Source organism: Eubalaena glacialis, chromosome 2 (genome assembly GCF_028564815.1).
Source record: "Eubalaena glacialis isolate mEubGla1 chromosome 2, mEubGla1.1.hap2.+ XY, whole genome shotgun sequence".
Classification (NCBI taxonomy): domain Eukaryota; kingdom Metazoa; phylum Chordata; class Mammalia; order Artiodactyla; family Balaenidae; genus Eubalaena; species Eubalaena glacialis.
The window spans coordinates 146,974,312-146,987,272 of NC_083717.1; the positions used below are offsets into that span (position 1 = coordinate 146,974,312).

Genomic DNA, 12,961 nt, shown 5'->3' on the forward strand with positions numbered 1-12,961 from the left:
CTGCTGTATAATTACATATAAGTCTCTCAGATCTACCCGGTAAGTGTCTGGTGTGCAGGTGCACAGGGCTTTAGTGAGCCTCTAAAAGGTGCCAAAATGACACTGGCATAATATTATTACAGATTTAAACGCTCCTCAGTGCATTATTCTAATACAGTTAGAGACGGGTTTTAGTGAGGCCATTGTTTCAGATCTGATCCCCAAGTAGACCAGGCCCCTTTTCTCTATTTTATGGAGTAGATATGACTCCTTTATCTTAGACAGTCATCTTATAATATAGGCCCCTGGGTCACAGAGGAGACCAAGGAGGTTATGTGAGCTCTGCCAAATCTTTCATCACTCCAGGGGAAAGTAAAATCAACATGCGTGCTTCTTTTTCCCCCCATTTATTTTTATTTATTTTTTTTAATTTATTTTATTATTTTTTAAAATTAATTAATTTATTTATTTTTGGGTGTGTTGGGTCTTCGTTTCTGTGAGAGGGCTTTCCCTAGTTGCGGCGAGCGGGGGCCACTCTTCATCGCTGTGCGCGGGCCTCTCACTATCGCGGCCTCTCTTGATGCGGAGCACAGGCTCCAGACGCGCAGGCTCAGCAGCTGTGGCTCATGGGCTTAGTTGCTCCGCGGCATGTGGGATCCTCCCAGACCAGGGCTCGAACCCGTGTCCCCTGCATTGGCAGGCAGACTCCCAACCACTGTGCCACCAGGGAAGCCCTCCCCCATTTATTTATTTATTTATTTTTTGGCTGCGTTAGGTCTTCGTTGCTGCGCGCGGGCTTTCTCTAGTTGCGGTGAACGGGGGCTACTCTTCATTGCTGTGTGCAGGCCTCTCATTGCGGTGGCTTCTCTTGTGGTGGAGCATGGGCTTCAGTAGTTGTGGTGCGTGGGCTCAGCAGTTGTGGCTCGTGGGCTCTAGAGCACAGGCTCAGTAGCGTACGGGCTACTGTGGCATAGTGGCGTAGTAGCATACGGGCTTAGTTGCTCCACAGCATGTGGGATCTTCCTGGACCAGGGCTCAAACCTGTGTCCCCTGCATTGGCAGGCAGATTCTTAACCACTGTGCCACCAGGGAAATCCCAGCATACATGCTTTTTTGATGGACAGTCAACAAAGTGGGATTACTGAGGAGTGATTCATTATGATTCTGTACGGAGAACAAACAACACCCTTAAATTAAAGGTATGAGTTAGTGCACCTCCAAAACTGGTTTTTAAGAATGATTTAAGATTTACTTTAAGAAGCCTAGGTATCCTCTTAAATGGATAAGTATAATACATTGACTAGAGGTTTTTTTTAGAGTATTCCTCATGCAGATTTTATTTCTACAACTTTTCCTTATTAAAACTATTTTTCAAAAGCCTTGAAATAAAGTGCCGTGGAGTTTGATTAAAGGGTCATGCAAATGCAGGGAGTTTGTGGGTGATTTTGCCCTGGCATATGGTGTAAAAACTATTCCTCAAAACTGTGGATTTCATTTTTCCTCTCATATGTGGGAAGAAGGCACATGTTACCCAAACTTCATTCTATGCTGTCTTAATTTTTTAAAGATTAGTAAACAATGCTTAACTTAAACTTTTTTTCTGATGGTGAAAGTAATTCATGGTGATCATTGAAAATTTGGAAAATACTTAAAGTGTAAAAAAAAAATTAAGACTGACCCCTTCCATTAATTAGGTTTTTGGTTGAACCACATATAACAGAGACCTGATTTCACAGTGGCTTACAGAAGTTAGAAGTTATTTCTCTCTCACATAACAATCCAGAGGTGTGTGGTCCAGGGCTGGTAAGGTAACTCGCCTCCACAAGATCATCCAGGTATCCAGCCTCCTTCTATCATACTGTTACATCATTCCAAGTATATTTTCCTTGCCTTATGGTCTAAAGTGGCTTCCTACCATAAAGACCTCACTATAACCAGTAGGAAGGGAGAAAGTTGGAAAGGGGAGGGCATGACCCAGAAGTTGCACCCATCACTGCTGCAGCAATCCCCTTGACCTTTGTCACATGGCCACACACCTAGCAACAAGGGAGGCTGGGAAAAGCAGTTATTCTTGACATGTATGTGCCTAGCTTAGATTCTATCACAAGCATGGAAGAAGAGGAAAGCAGATACTGGGGCATATCTAGCAATTTCTGGTACTTCCATTTTCTATACAAAAGGGATAATACACTGTTAACATTTTGACATACCTTCTTCCAATCTTTTTTCTAGAAAAATATGTATCAGAAAGATATGTATAATATTTACTAGAAAATATTGTATGTGATATATTAGAATATTAAATATGAAAAATATGAAAATGCATTAGAAAAATGCATATATATAATATATAGATATTAGAAAATTAGCTGAGGTCATACTCTATATATAATTTTGTATTCTCTTTTCACATAACTTTATTCCGTGTGTATTTTTCCTCATCATTTAAATTTTTTGTATTTATTGTTTCCAAGTTCCATCGTGTGGAATTTTTCTGTTTTACTTAATAGGTTATGTTATTAATATTTAGGCTATTTCTAACACCTTGGTAATACTTCTTTGTCTATACTTTGCATTTTTTGGATCAAGTCAAGGAGTGACATCACCAAGACAATGGGTGAGAACATATTTGGGATCTTGATAAATATTGCCCAACTGCTTTCCAGAGAGATTGTGTTGATTTACGCTCTCCCAAGAATGTATGAGAGTGCTGGACTCAGAGCTCCCTTCAAGGCTTATTTTGCAAGTCCCACTAATCATTGTTATCCCTAGGGTTTATTCTCTGAAAATAGGTTGTTTTCTGCCCTTGGCTTGTTTTTGTTTCCTTTGCTGTCATTAATCATGAGATAATGGTTTTCTAATAATGTTGGCTCATTTAAAAACATATGGTCCCTTATAGTCATCTGGGAATATAATCAGTTGGGCTGAGATTTTAGCAAACGTGCCAGTCTTAAGCAATGGGAGATCTCTAGAGACACTGATGTTCATTTGGTCTCAGGGCCCAACGTGAATTTGATTTCCACTCTCAGTCATAATGCTCTAGATGCTAAGTAACTCTTAGTTCTGAGACACAGCAAAATATGAATGGTAAAGCATTCCCTGAGGCTTAGGCAGTTCCCTTTGAGCTGGCTGTTGGATATCTTTTCAGAAGTAAAGACAGGAACTTTCTTAGATATGAACCACACTTGCACTAGGCGGAATTGGGCCAACTCTGCTCAGCATCCTCAAATGTCATTAGTGGCTAAGGGTATAGGTGTTTCTACTTCTAAACAGCCTTCAGCTTTGGATGCTAATGATGTTTTTTAACCATTAACTTGTCCAATCTACCCTCTTAAAGGGTTAGATATACACAAATGGAGCCCCACCTCTGTCCCTAACACCTGGAGAAAGAGTGTATCTGGCACTTTGGTCCTGCTGGGAGCTAATCAAGTTAGGTCAGGAGGAAAGCTTGTTCTTATTCATCTCACCGGTACACAGTCTCTGTCACCAAGAACTGTGCTTGCCCTCGGTTCCCAAGCCGACTTGGTATTTTCATGTTTTCTTGCAGGTTAGGGAAGTTCACAAAGAAAGGGACTCCTATTTTCACAAATCTGTTTCTTCAAAGAAAAAGAGTTGACAAAATGTTTGTTTTTTGGCTCAGAAAGGTAAACCCGTGAGCCCCTCTGCCCTTTGAGCTATTCAGCCGTCACCACCAAACCCTATTTACGGAAACATTTATTTGCTTGTTCAGCTTTTATGTATCATGTTATTTCTCCTTTTTTTTTTAAAAAAAAAAACCAATACATTCTCCTCTGCTTTCTCAACAGCCAGATCTGCCAGTGAGCCTCAGGCTTTGGGAACTGAAGAGGTAAGAATTCTGAAATATTTTCTTCTAGGATCTTAAATCTAATCAGAACTTTAAGAGTTAAAGAAAAATCTTAAGCCTAGAGATGAAAGCATTTAACATGTGATGTTGTTTCAAAAAGAAACATTCATAGTCTTTAGCAATATTGACATGACTTTAGGATTTAAAGGATAAAACAATGGCTCTCCTTAATGATAGTTAAAAATCAGATTTCTCACTCAGATTTCACCCATTTTCTTCTAAAAACCTGAGTTTGGAAGTCTTTGAGGTCACTGCCTTAACAAAATGTGTCTCTATGGCACCGAACATGATTAATTGGTGGCAGCCATTGAGGATAGTGAAAGACAGATGTCAGAGTAGATTAGACCAGAGAAGTGTAAACCCTGTTCTTAACAGATTGGTTGTAGACATTATAAGGGCTTTTTCAGCAGCAACAACAGTCACAATAAAAGGTCAATTTAATACTGGTGGGGTTTCTTCTTGAAGAAACTGACTTGGCTTTTGAAACTGAGTAAAGCCATTTGAATCTAGCTGTAGACTTGAAAGGTCACCATATTGCTGAGACAGGTGATAATGTGTTTTCTCTCCCCAACCGAGATGCAGTTTCCTTTAGTCCTGATGTGGACTTCCCCCCATTTTATTTTACTTTATTTTATTTTATTTGTTTATTTATTTTTTGGCTGTGTTGGATCTTCGTTGCTGCGCATGAGCTTTCTCTAGTTGCGGCGAGCAGGGGCTACTCTTCATTGTGGTACGCGGGCTTCTCATTGTGGTGGCTTCTCTTGTTGTGGAGCACGGGCTCTAGGCACGTGGGCTTCAGTAGTTGTGGCACGAGGGCTCAGTAGTTGTGGTTCGCGGGTTCTAGAGCTCAGGCTCAGTGATTGTGGCGCATGGGCTTAGTTGCTCCACGGTGTGTGGGATCTTCCCAGACCAGGGCTCGAACCCATGTCCCCTGCATTGGCAGGCGGATTCTTAACCACTGCAACACCAGGGAAGTCCTTCCCCCCATTTTAATATTAACTTCATTCTGATAAATTTCAAGCATATACCAAATAGAGAGGATAATATAATGACCTTCTATATCCCTATCACTCAATTTTAACAATTATAACTCATGACCAGTATTGTTTCATTTATACCTCCACCCCTTCTCTTCTTTTCCCATTGGAGCGTTGGATTATATGATGATGGCTTGAATTTGGCTGTTGGATTTTTAATTGTTTATACAACTATTTAGTGGCTACAGCAAAATGCAAATAAAAAATAAAACCTGCTTTTAACCTAACTTACTTTGCAGAAGCTAGCCATTTAACCATGTACTCATTCAGCCAATATTTAGTATTTACTAGTATCAAAACCTTCTTAGGAGAAAAAGTAGAGAAAAACCAATGGAAGGGAGACCAGTAGACGTCTTGGATTTGCAAATGATGGGCTGGATACGGGAGAACTGATGAAATTGCTGATTGAAGATGAAGGAGAGGAGGATATTTAGAAAAACTCCCCAATTTCTCTTTTGGGAAATTCAGTGGGTGACGATAACTGGGCTACAGATACAGGAAGAGAGGAACAGACTCAAATCTGTAGAGTGGCCACATCCAGATGGATTTTTCCAATAGACTGCTCATGGATGGTACAGAGCAGTGATTCTCAGTCCTGGGTGCACATCAGAATCTCCAGGGAAGTGTTTGAAAGCACTGATATGTAAACCCTACCCAGACCACTTGAGTCAGAATCCCTTGGGGAGGGGTCTGAACCTCTGTGGTTTATAAGAGCTCCCCAGGTGATTACAATGTGTAGTCACAATTGAGAATCTCTGGTCTAGAGCTTAGTAGAAGGAAGGCCTGTGGGTGTGTGTGCTTTTAATGCCATGTATAGCTTTTGCGACCCCATAGTGAGGTTCTTTTGGAGTTAAGTACTTAATATCTTTCAGGTGAGGGCTAAGCCATCCCTACACTCTACCAAATATTATTAATAATGAAGGCTTTTAAAATAAGTTTTTCATGTTCTCTGTCTGATGTTGGTGTTGATTTCTTTCATACTAATCACTGTACTTAAATGTTTCAAATCAATCCAAGCAGAGTTTCTCAGTGCGGGTTGCTGACACGTTGAATGGGGCAATTCTTCCTTGTATTCTTTGGTATCCCTGTCCTTGGCTCACAAAAGGCCAGTGGCATCTTCCAGCCATCATGGTATCCAGAGTGCCCTAAGGAGACATTGAGAACTACTGTGTCATTACACACCTTTAAAGAGGTTGTTTGTCATTTTACTCTTACCTACAAGCATTTTTGTTTCATGCAAAATTACTGGTTTCAGTTATGCAAAGTAGTTCCTTATGTAAGTGGTCTCTGTGCTAAAAACACTAAAGAAAGAAACTAAACAAAATAGACATGTAGAAGGAAATATTGTTTTGCACTGTTGGAGGGATTTTGAGCATATTTGTTCTAGTACCAAATCTATTTTTTATGTCTGTACAGAGAAGCAGATTAAACACTAGGCAAGAAATGGTCAAATATTGAGATTTAAAGCAAAATACTGCTAAGGCATTATGCAAATTGAACAGCAGTGATGAAGGATGTATTCGTTTCTTGTTTGCTGCTGTAACAAATTGTAACAAACTTGGTGGATTAAAACAAATCCACCAAATACAGATATGTTATTTTACAGTTCTGCAAGTTAGGTTCTGTAGAGATCTCACTGGTCTAAACGCAAAGTATTGACAGAGCTGTGTTCCTTTCTGGAGGCTCTAGGGAAGAATTCTAGAGTCCCCTTTCCTCCATTTTCAAAGCCAACAGCCTTGCATCTCCGTATGTCTTTCCACCATATTCATTCCTCTGAACTGAGCCAGGAAATGTTCTTTGACTTTAAGGAGCCATGTGATAAGATTTGGCACGCCTAGATAATACAAGATACTCTCCCCATCCCAAGGTCCTTAATTTAATCATATCTTCAAAGTCCCTTTTTCCACATAAGTTTATATATTCACAGGTTCCAGGGATTAGGGCATGGACCTATTTGGGCGCTATTATTCTGCCTACTACAAAGTAAAAGAGATTAATTGTTCAGAAAGGTAGAAATGCCTCAGGTAGCAGAGAGAGGATTATCTTACATTTCATTGTATAGGGTTGAGAAGGTTTAGGGTTCCCAAGTTGATGAAGCAAGTTCTTGTCTTGACTCTGCAAAACCTGTTTGTAAATACAGGCACTGAAGGCTTTTAGTTTTCTTGGAGTATTTGGCATTGGATCAAGTGGACAGGTTGAAGTCCAATGTCTCCTTCCTTGGCCAGACTTTCTGGTACTATGGGTGTGGCCTCTGGAGAGCATGCTGCTTTTGGCATTTCTCCAACTCTGGAGAGTTTGCCTGCAGTGTGCAGGTTCCAAGGTCTTTGAATGGCACCAAAGAAATGTGAGATTTTTATTTTATGCTGTTATGTCTGCCTGTCACATTATGCTTTATTTATTAGGCTCTAACATGTGGAAGTTGGAGGGAAAAATAACATAATATTTTAGAACCTTACTGTAGTGGTATTTATTATAGCTAATTTCTAAGTATGGTTTAATTTCCACTATACATTAGGTAAGTCATCCCCACAAAGTAAGAAACCATTGCTCGCCTAGTGAATGAAATGGATCACTGGGTTATATTTTAAAAACCATCTCCAGGGTAGAATATAGCCAGAATTTTTTAAAAATTTATTTATATTTTATTATTTATTTTTGGCTGCGTCGGGTCTTCATTGCTGTGTGCGGGCTTTCTCTAGTTGCGGCGAGCAGGGGCTACTCTTCGTTGCGGTGCGCGGGCTTCTCATTGCGGTGGCTTCTCTTGTGGTGGAGCATGGGCTTTAGGCACACGGGCTTCAGTAGTTGTGGCTCACGGGCTTAGTTGCTCTGCGGCATGTGGGATCTTCCCAGACCAGGGCTTGAACCTGTGTCCCCTGCATTGGCAGGCAGGTTCTCAACCACTGTGCCACCAGGGAGGTCCCTAGCCAGAAATTTTTGATGGAGATTTTAAATGTTGCAGCTATTTTTGTAGCGAGTCCCCTTTTTATCCACTTCAAGACAGGTCAGCAATACAGATCTGAAGGCCAAACTTAGGGCTAGCTCTAGAGTAACAAAGCATCCTGATTTGTCCAAGACTGGGGGGTTACCTGGGACTTGGGAGCTTCAGTGCTAAAACTCCTGGAGTTCTGGGTAATTTGGGACAGTTGGGCGCCTAGATGTCTAAAAACAGCTCTAGTGGAAAGTGACTGTCATGCCGATGAATTGTGAAAATAGAAAATCTGATTGAATGAAATAATGACAGTAACCTCCAGGGTTTGGGCTGAGGATAAGGGTGACTCTAACTCTGGAAAAATCTGTATCCACATATACATGTTTGCCCGAAACCAACTCAGAAGAACCAGCAACATTTATAAAGTGTTATTAGATTCCATGGCCCACTCTTTTAATTCCCCAGTGTTACTGGCATCTCTGATGATCACAGCTTTAACAGCTTTCTTATTGAGGTGACCACAGAACCTCATTGAATCTTTTTCAGCATGTCAGCATGTATGGAAATTACAAGTTTGCCAAAGCAGCATGGTGCTCTCTTAGTTTGAATCCTGCCTCTTGTATAACAAAATTGAACTTTTCCCCCCCTAAGAGACAGCACAGAATGTTCAAGAATAGATAAGTATTAGGAAGACTATCTTGATGCCCAAGGGGAGGGGATTGGAGAGGATCATGTCTTGGAGTCTTATCCAGCTCTAAGAGGTTGGTGCTCTCTGACTCGCAGTGGTAGAGCATGAGCTACTTACCCTGATGTAAGTAAGTGGCTGCATCTGGGTGAAGATTCTTACTCAGCCCTTCCCCCATGCTTCCATAACGCTCTGCCCTGCCCTCACCCACAGCAAAGCCAGACTAGGAAAACAGGAATACAGAAGGAGCCTCATTTCTTACATTTCTGTGACCTTCATTTGGAGATTTTTATTCTCTAAGCCACTGGGACAAAGAGATTGTAAGTGTACTTGAAAGGGCAGTACCTTAGCTTCCCTAGAATAGGCTTTGACTTTTAGGAGCTGGCAATATATATATATATATATTTTTTTTAATGTTTGTTTACTATCTTCTAAACTGTTCTAGTTGGTAGGTACAAGGAATTCTCTTTCAATTCTTTTTTTTTCTTCTTCCAAAAAAAAGATTGAGTACTATCAGTCTTGGAGGTAAGATCTGGGTTTCTGATGAGGATAGGGCTTGGATAGATTGTGAGTTATTCTGATATTCTTGTCAATCCCTTTTTGGGGTTCCTTCCTTCTAGGACTCTCAATCCTGGTTTCATTTTGTTAAGACTAGCCTCCTTTCAGCTTTGAACCTCAGCTGTTTTTTTTTGTGAATCGAACAAGCTCCAGAAGAAATGAAAGGAGATGAAATCCTTTTGCTGTTGTTTAAACTCAGATTCTTTTACTCCTTTCCAAAGAGGAATTACAGAGTAAATGTAAATAGGAGATCCAAATGATCCAAGCTACTCTGGTGCAGGGTTTCTTTGGGGGTAATAGAAATGTCTTGGAACTAAATAGGGATGATGGCTACCTGACATCGTAAATGTACTAAATGCTGTTGAATTGTACACTTTAAAGTGGTTAATGATTAATTTCATGTTTTGTGAATTTTACCTCAAAAAAAAAATGTTGAACTTCAAGAGGAAAAAAAAAAAAGACTGTTTCTCCCTATCTTCAAATTCTGGAGGAAGTCTCATCCATTTTAATACACTCATGTTTTTAATTTCTAGACCAAAATTGTTGTTCATCCTGTCCCATTACTGGGAGAAGATATTTGGACTTAAAAGTGTCTGCCAGGCAGAACCAATCAGGAAATTTCATAGAGTTAAGACACTAGTTGTTAGTATTAAGATGCATAGTTTTTGTTACTGGATTATAAACTGGCCTATAATTTGCAAAGCTGATTGCAATAAAAAAATTTTTTTTAAGTTTAACAATTTAAAACACTGGACTTTTTTCCACCTCTCATGGGATAGAAGTTATGTCAACTAGGTTGGAAAGTTTTTTAATATCCTCTAGTAGCAGACTGCAATTGGGTATGACAAAACAGAAAGAGTCCAGTTGTGGTAACTTTAATGAAATGTGAGCATGGTAAAAAATTTCATATATAGAAATGTCTTTTATTAAAATATCTCCTTGGACATTCCCAAGGGCTACCACCTGATCAAAGTCTGACGGGCACTTATTTTAAGGGATGACTGCATAGGGTTTCACACATAATCTTTGGTTTAATGGTGAAACTTTAAGGTTTTTAATTACTTCCAGATTTAGAGACAACTTTTTTGGCCTTTTGCAGAGATGTAACTAGGCAACCAGTATAGCACTTAACTGGTGCACAGCATCCAAACTTCATAGCCATTGCATCATTTTTTAAATGCTGTTTAAATCTGTCTTTTAGCTTTGGCATATGCTGCCATATAATCTTTAATTTCTTAGAAAATATCGTGCAAAGCCCCAGCTGTAAGATAGAATGGTTCCTAGAACCCCAGCATGCTCTGTCTGATGTTAATCAATGTGCTTACAAGAACAGCGGTAATAGAGTCGAGAGGTAGCCAAATGTACTGTGTTTTATAATTGGACGTTAAGAAGGTAGGTTTCAGTTTTGGTGTGTGAAGGTGTAAGAGTTTGAAACCATATCCTCAGCAGGTGGTAATGAGCATTTCTCACAATGTGATTAATGGAAAATGTACATTCACAGAGATGAGAGGTGGCCTTTATTCTAGTGAAGTTGATTTTACTTTGCTGGATAGGTGGTAACTAGAAATACCTAGTTTGATTAATTAGCCAGAATGTATTGAAAGCTTTTTAAGTGTCAGACACTATTCTAGGTATATACTATATTCCTTTTCTGTGATAACTAAGCTTTTAATTTTTTAGTTAGTTTTTTTTAATTATGAAAGGAATGTATATGTGAGATTTTAAAAAATTCAAGTAGTAGACACAGGAATAAATGAGAAAGAGAAGTTTCTTTCCAAACATCAACTCCTAGCCCACTCCCTAGAGATAACCACTGTTAATAGTATCTTGTGTGCCCTCCAGAAATCTTCCATCTCCTGGTTAATCTGTATTGAAATGTGAGTATGATAAGTGCCATTAAACCGTCTGTTCGTAAATTTCTCTTCTGGACCAAATCTCTTCATTTTGAGACACCATTTGATGCTTTTTTTTGAAATGTGCTTTTTTAAAACTGAAAGAGTAAAAATGTCAGAACCAAAGTGATGCCAACAGAGGGCTGGTGGTAGGGAGGGTGACAACTGAAGACAGTTACTGTGAATTCTAGCCTCTGTAAGAGTTACATACAGAATGTAAGTAATAAACCTTAAGGTAGTTCTTCATCATTTTCAAAGTCATCTGGAGTACGTTATCTCCCTTTATCCTTTTGATGACCCTGTGACACAGAAATTGTTTACTTTATTTTACAAAGGAGGAAGCTGTGGTTCCCAGAGGTTAGGTAACTTGCCCATGAACACAGCTGACGAGTGACAGGATCGGGACAAGAATCAAGTCTTTTCCAAGTTTTAGCCTTGAACCAGACCACACTGGCAACCATGAGGAAGAGAGGGGCTCGGTAACACCATTGTGGTCCCTGTAGTGGGAGGCTGGAAGTGGAGGGGAGGCCTGCAGTCTGAAGATCCAGTTAGAAGTTATTCTGATTCTTCTCCTTGGGCAAGTTGTTTAATGTAGTCTGTATGCCCTCCTCACAGTTTCCTCACTGGCTATGTCTATTCCTGTTCTGTTTGTTTGGGTAGTACTGGCCAGAGGGATGGGGACTTGACTCAAGCTGGGGACGCCATAGTATTTCATCACCATACTACAGGAGTTGGTTTGAAGGGTGGGCATGCAACCCAGCAAGGGCCAATAGATTCTTTCTCTGGAATTTTCCAACTCAAGTGGAGGGAGGAGAGGTCGCATCCTTTCTAGTCTCAAGGTAGTAAGAATCATGTAAGGCCATGTTTCAGTCTGTTGAGAGAGTAAAGTCTGACGCACAAAGGGGGAACAAAAGAGAGAGAGAGACAGAGCAATAAAGGGAAGGAAAGAGATAGCCCAGTGAGAACTGGAGTCCATCAATCCAGTTGATGTGAGCTAATATATTCCCATTTTTTACCTAACCTAAGCCAAGTTGCTACTAAAGGAATCCTGTGTGATATCTTTGGGCCTTAGTTTCCTCATCTGTAAAATGAGGGTTTTAATGTTTTCCCTGAAGTACTGTATATCTGAACTACTGTAAAGATGAGTTGAGATTATGAATAGGAAAGTACTTTGTACATTGTAAAACGCTGTACAAATGCAAGATGGTATTATTCATTAATATGTTGCATTGAACTAGGAAAAGTTGAAAGAATGAAATTACCAATCATTTGGAAAATAGGAAGTGAGAGCTTTGTAAGAGCCATCTGGTATTGTGCCGAAGTAAATGAAAGCTGCCAGAGTTCCCAGATTTTCTTTGGGTATCCCCTTTCATATACTCTTAAGTTCTAATAGATACCCATCATAAATACCGGGATAGATCTTACCTCACTGGCTCAGGTTAATTCAATGAGTTCCTTTTTTCTACCTCCTGTCCTAATCTATGGTAAACATATACACAATAACACAAACCAAACAAAAATAAACACATCATATTAATATCTCAACATTTTAGCATTTTCACTTAAAAGAACTTTACAGATTTATAAATGACATTTTGGCATCATCAAAGAAAATCAACCTTAAAGTGGCTGTTCTATTTTTAGTACTTCATTTGGGAATGATATAGTTGAGGCGATTCTTGGGATGGGAGGTTAGTTATTTTGGGCTTAGATAGGATCAAAATCCATCTTTTACCTTAATGGACTTATATCTTTGATATATAAACTCTAAGTAACCAAAATCTACTTGAAATTACATCTTATGCATGACACAGGAAGCATCACTTCACTTCTACAGCATTTTTCACTATATATGATAATATCTCTCAGTGAGAGAAAACAGATGGCACAGAACAGAAATTTGTTCTCTTTCTTAGATTTGCCATTTAGGCAGTTTTTATTGTAGCAAACATATCTTTCTTCATATTTGATCATTAAAACCAAAAAAAAAAAGTGGTTTAAAGTCTCAATCTAAAT

At 39.4% G+C, this 12,961-nt stretch overlaps 1 protein-coding gene across 2 annotated transcripts in view; it reads left to right on the plus strand.

The window, feature by feature from the left end:
* The window catches only part of GNG2 (G protein subunit gamma 2), a 130,550-nt gene that overhangs the window by 16,968 nt on the left and 100,621 nt on the right, over window positions 1-12,961 (plus strand). Inside the window, exon 2 of one of the 2 annotated variants that reach the window (XM_061182549.1) lies at window positions 3,786-3,826. The exons of the other annotated variant lie outside the window; for it this stretch is intronic. The gene's annotated coding sequence lies outside the window, so the exon portion shown is untranslated. The remainder of the gene's footprint in view (window positions 1-3,785; window positions 3,827-12,961) is intronic. 2 annotated transcript variants of the gene reach the window in all.